The following is a 6690-nucleotide window of genomic DNA, read 5'->3' on the forward strand; positions in this document are numbered from 1 at the left end:
GAAAAGTGAAAACAGTCAACTTAGTTGCAAATCCAAAGGATTCTAACCTTTCGTGAAGAGGTTGTTGCCGGTGGCTACTGATAACATTGGGTGGAATAGGTTGGTAGTGTTTCTATCGGATATTTAATGAAGGTGATTAGCAGTGGTCATATAAAAAGAAATTAAAAAAAATAATCCAATAAAAATTAAAAAAAAAATAGTTAAAAGAAATTAATAATAGAATAATATAATATTTATTAATATGTAAATATTATATATTTAAAATAAAATTAATTAATATATAATAATCATATAAAAAAATTAATCCAATAAAAATGAAATGACAATTATAGAAATGATCCTTAAAGATAAAATTATTATTTAAAAAAATTAACAATCAAATGTTAAAATTAACAAAATAAGGATTAAAACCACGATTAAAGCACCGAATAAATACCTTCTTTGATGATAAACTTTTTTTTAAAACCTTCTTTAAAAAATCGGCAAACCAATAACCACTATTTTTGCAATTTTGTCTTTTTTTTTTTAAGATGATATGGACGAAATACACCATCCCAAACAATATGACCATTCATGTAATTTACTGTTAATTTCAAATCACACGGGACCATTTCTGTACTTTTGTTATACTTAAGAACCATTATATACTATTTTTTTTACTAGGGGAACATTTTCGTAGTTTTTTCATACTTAAGTACCATTATATAAATAGACAAGGCCGTTTTTATAATTGTGTCATATTTAAGGACGGTTATATAATTCGTTTTTAACCAGGCTCCATTTCTATATAAACACTACAGAGATCAAATATGTAAATCATACAAATTAAAATTTGGGCATTTTCTACGATTTAAGAGGGATATATAGTGACATCCGATGAAAAATAACATTCGTATGTTTTGTTAGTAAAGTGATACTTTTAAGATTTTTTTATATATACTTTGATCGTTTTAATGTTTTATCATCCATTTTAGTTTTGATAGGTTACCCAAATTTTTGCCCACCAGGCCACCACCAATACCACTCCCAATATTTTTCCCATATTTTTCTCCTTATTGTAGATTTATTATCTTTATTAATCAACTTTGTTGAGGAAATCAAATGTGGAATCCAATTCATGGAATGAACCAAAATAATACTATATATATATATATATATATATATATATATATATATATATATATATATATATATATATATATATATATATATATATATATATATATATATATATATATATATATATATATATATATATATATATATATATGGAAAAATTCAATAGAAAACCATAATTATTGGTTTTTCAAGGAACCAAATCTTTTTTTTTTCAAATTCTAGAACTTATTCTTTATCGAAAAAATAATCTAAAAATATCTAAATTTATATATTAACATTGTGAATGTGAAAAATATTTTTCGGATTCACCGTGTGAATCCGGATTCACGTTATGAATTTTCAAAGATTCACATTGTGAATTTGACGTTAAAAAAAATCGAATTTTATATCATTAGAAAAAAAAATAAAAAGTTATAAATTTCTGTATTTTTAATTTTTTTTTTTTGATAAAAAAAATATAAAAGTTGAAAAAAAGATTAGTTCATTGGTTAATTATGGTTCTCTATTGAACCTCAACATATATATATATATATATATATATATATATATATATATATATATATATATATATATATATATATATATATATATATATATATATATATATATATATATATATATAAAATTCCATAAGCATGACCTCTCACAATTTTGGTTTAATTAATCCATGAGATCTACTTAAATGTTTTTAAAGAGAATAATTAAGATCTAGGAGTTTAAAACATTACTACTTTACAATTTGTTAGAAGATACAAAAAAAACCTCCTTTATGTTTGTTTATTCGGTTGGTTCTAGTAAAATACTTTGTATTACTTTTATTAGTTAATTAGATGTTGGAGCGGAGTTTACTAATAATAAAAACACCAAGGGACGTTTTGTTTTTTAATGTTTTGAAAGAATAACTAGAATTTGTCGATAATGTGAATTTAAAGGATTTGGAATCATAAAGTAAGTGAACGGAAATAACGGAATGGAATTTGTCAAGGTTAAAAAGATATTTATTATTTAGGTATTTTAAGACAGGAATGTTGAAATCCATCTGTCAAAAGATTACATAAATTCCATACTCATTCGCAAACAAGGCATGGAACTGAATTTGAATTCCAATTCCATCAAAATCCCACAAATCTAGCACACAAAAGATCAACAAATGAATCATGATTCACACTAGAAATTATATGCAAAACACATCACAATTCACAACCTAAAAAACTTGCGTGTAGAAGCAAAAATTGTTTTACTAGCTCCTAAACTGTGAGTCAGATCAGATGTAGTAGTAGTTGAAATCCTTGGTATTTCTATTTCACGCAGATTTCCAACAAGAAATGGCATAAATGATTCGACCTTTCCATCCCTGTAAAAGCCAATCATTATCAAAATCTATCAAGAAATCCTTATGATACAATCCCACTTTCTCTCTTGCCAATTTCATAATCGCTCGCGAAAAAGGAACAGAAACAAACCCTGCTCTCAAATTACGAACATGCCACTGTTTATACGTCTCGGGTCTTTCAATCCTCTCCCACCCTTCACACGCGACAACATTCATAATTTCTCTTCCAAACAACTCCCCTTCTAGAAGCTTCCTTTCAGGTCGCTCACGTGGCACATTCGTTTCAAGCATATCAAACAAAGCCGAGAAATGAAAAAGCGCTTCCCTAAACCGGGTCACAAAAAACGGGGCGTTATATGACCCGTTTAAAATCCCATGGATAAACGCATTCGGATTTATCTTCTTTACCAGATTCAAAACCACGTTTCTCGCACTATCCACTCCAACAGTTTCATCGAGCAAATTCTTCGATCGATACATACAATTCACCACTAAAAACTCACCTTTTTCGATCTTTAAATCCTCAACATTCACACACTCCCATCGTTTTGCAATTGGAGTATACTCGAATGGAACTTTGAAGTGATTAGCGTACTCTTTTAACCTAGCGCCAGTCTCTTCGATTGTTTCTGCTGGCCGGAATCCCGGTTGCGGAAATTCAATTCCGGTTAATCTCACACTTGGGGGCCCACCGGGTCTCTGTGAAATACGTTGGATGAAAGTGGGCCATTGGAATCCATACAGGATTCCGAAATCAATGATGTGTACCCTTGTTGCGTTTAGAGCCATATCTTGAATTGTCCTGTTTGATGCATAATTTGAAATCTTTCTAAAAGGGGAAGACGCAACGTAGAGATGGTATGCTTTAATGTAATCACCAGCAGATATTTTCTTGCTGACTAGACCTCTATGGATTTGGCTACCAGTGCCAGCTAAGCGTGCTTCAAGACCATTAGCGAAACAATGAGCTAACCTTTGATTCCCATCGCCAAAAGGTGAAGCGTGTTGTCTGATTTGTTTCAGAAGTTCACTTGCATTCCTTCTGTCGTCTGCAGCAACAGCTTGTGCACAAGTCACTAGTAGGCTTCTTAAATCTATCACTTCCTTTTTGTTTTGTTTCTTACGAACACCTTTCCTTCGGCTTCTTGTTAGACATTTTGGTTCTTTGTCTTTGAGTTTGTCTTTGTTTGTTTCGTTTTGCAGGGTGTTGCGAAACATGCGTAAAGCTACATCACCTTCTCCCAAGGAATCTAGGAGCATTAAGTCAATCTCTTTGGTTCTTACAGTATAATCTCCGTAGATTGCAGCCTGCTTGATACTCCTTTCTTCGGTCCCTATATCAGAAGGGATTTTCCTCACCCTTGTTGGATTCGTTCTCAGTTCATCGCTTTCAGTATCCTGAGATTTGGGGAAAAATGCATATGCACCACCTCCATTGAAATCAGCTAACAGTCTGTTGTTACTAGGAAGAAACTTATTGGCTTCTTCTACACCCTTGTTGAAGTTCATCGTCATTGTCATTTGATTCTCATCACAAATCTCAGAGACCTGAAAAGTGCTTGGAGGAGAATCTACATCGATTATGTTATTTCCACTGTTTGATGAACTTACTGATGTACATGGTACATTACGATCACCAATATTTCGTAGATTTGAGTCATGATGTAAGTAATCAATACTACCATTAGTGAATTTACCAACATATGTATTGTTATGATGTGATAAAGGACTATCATGGGGGCTCTGTATATACTGGTCAACAGAAAACAAACCTTCATCATAGGATAAGGATGGTGATGGAGGGTACTTCTCGACAAGGACATCATAGAAGGACTTCTCCGCAGCTTGAAGATCTAAAGACTCGTAAAGTAGACAAGACTTGTCCTCCATATCTTCTTCCATAAGCACCTGACTGATATATCCCAAGATCGCATCCGACAGATCGCAATCTTCATGAAGCTCGTCATCCAGACTCGAAGTGACAACCGGCGACGAGGAATTGGTTGGAGGATCAAATTGTATACCTCTGAAATTGAGTTGATTCTGGTACGCATTCACGTCATTGGCGGGATTATAGATCGAAAACGTATTGTCGAACCGGGAGCGAGTATCTAGGGCTTTTTCATCAGGTGATACGGTAATACTTTGATTCCCGAATTGAAATCCATTTCCATCCGCCAAACTACCAAATCTACCAGGTCCTGGATCCATTCACATCAACTGGATAAATATGGATGTTGGATTTAAAAGCTCTGGACACGATTAAGTGTGAGATAGACGGTGTTGAAACTGTGGATGCACACCATTCACAGAGAAACAGTATCAGTAGTCGAATCAAATGAAGTATGTGCAGCACTGCAAAGAGTAACTGGTTTGATGGAAACGAAAGTGGATTTAACAAACGAGAGAGAGATGTTTCCTTTGAGGAGAAAAAACAGATATGGTGCATTGAGCATTGAACTTTGAACATTGACCACTAACATTCATATATGAAGCTGCTCAATCGTCCCTACTGACGTCACAAAATGAAGTCAACTATCGGAGCCAACGTTGAACCATATAATGTAACAAAAAATATATATATCATTGAAGATATCATATGTGTTCAAAAGAGATTGAGGGTTGGGGTTTGGGAAATGGAAAATTGAACAAGAAGGGGAAAAAATGAAAAGGGGCAAAGGGATAATTACAAATTTTAAAATATTAAATATGTATCATATCGACGATTTAAATAAATAAATAAATAAAAAATGAAAAAAAAACGTCAACAATTGTGGTATAGATTTTTTATTTTTTGGCGATTGATTCCTGATGATAATTGTTGAGACACAAGTGGGATATACGCGACAAAACACAGGAAAATCAAACATATAGGCATCTAAGGCTGGAGGGAGTGGTGCCACCGAAACCGCACTCCTTCTCTCGCCACATAAGCATCATATCACTTTTTACCACTCAAGTGTGATTTCATGCCACACCAAGGGTGTGGTGCCACATTTTTCATTTTTTTTTTTTGTTTTTTTGATATTTTAATTTAATAAAAAAATTTTAAAACTATTTTTATTTAATATAACTTCTATTTTAATAAAAAAAACATAATTTTTCATTATTTGAAATTTAAAAAAAAACAGTACATTACGATTACTTAAAAAAAACATGACATTTAAATTTTTTATTTTTGAGAGAGTGTTGATTTAAAAAAAAAATTGAGAGATAGAGGAGATTGTATTGTGAAAAAAAAAATTGATATGTATATATATAAAAAAAAAAAAAAAAAAAAAAAAAAAAAAAAAAACTCAACGGCTACCTTCCTCAACCAATTAAAATGCACGGTATTGGAGGACCGCACTGTGGCCAATACCGCACCAGACCGCAGTCTGGGGGCGGTGTTCGCATCCTATGTGGCACGAAGTGCGGTCTTGGACCGCACCCATACCCACCAGCCTAATATATTGACCGGAATTTATTAGATTTAAGTTCTAAGGAAATGTTAACTTGCAAATAAAAACATAAGCTAAGAAATCTGGTACAATCAAGAAACCTTCAAACGTAACCAAGTTTATATAGCAGGGTCGTTTCAAATATATTTTGAGTTCAGGACGAAAGAAAAAAAAAATTGTCCCTTAAAATACAAAAATGTCATCAAATTTTTTATAATAACTCAATAATTTAAAAAAAAATTACTTGTAATATCTTCTAAATATAACAATGTCTATAAAAAAAATGGATCCTAGATGATCACCCTTATCGTTCATCCTTTGGGACGGACCTCTCATATAGTATTTTTTCTATTTTCAATTTTAAACAAGATTATTGAATTTTCTTCAGAAAAGGGAAAATCAAAAAAGATTTTATTTTTGCTATATAATATAAATATTTTTTTTTTTAACTGGTGATTTTTTTTCTTATTTTTAAACCATAATTGTTTTAAAAAACCTCAATCAGCCTTAAGACTTTAATTTTGCTATATAATATATTTTTTAGCTTTTCATATATAAAAAGGCTTTTCGTTTTTAAAACAAGACTGAATATGAATTCCAATGAAATATTTTTAAAAAAATAAAAAAAATACTTCTGACCACTTCTTGTTGGGCCACACAGAACAAACGCAATATTTGATCTTTCGTAGTTGTTTGTTTATTTAAAAACTTTTGACTTAAAATTGTTGTGTGTGTGTTGTGCGACCAGTGGCGGACCTTAGGGGAGCCCGGGGGTCCCGGGTCACTGCTACGATTCTG

The 6690-nt window shown here is 31.8% G+C and overlaps 1 pseudogene; it reads right to left on the reverse strand.

Moving 5' to 3' along the window:
- Window positions 1-2095: 2095 nt before the first annotated feature.
- LOC145047851 (scarecrow-like protein 9 pseudogene) lies at window positions 2096-5053 on the reverse strand (annotated as a pseudogene).
- Window positions 5054-6690: the final 1637 nt, after the last annotated feature.

This window comes from Lactuca saligna, chromosome 5 (genome assembly GCF_052625555.1).
Source record: "Lactuca saligna cultivar CGN05327 chromosome 5, ASM5262555v1, whole genome shotgun sequence".
NCBI lineage: Eukaryota > Viridiplantae > Streptophyta > Magnoliopsida > Asterales > Asteraceae > Lactuca > Lactuca saligna.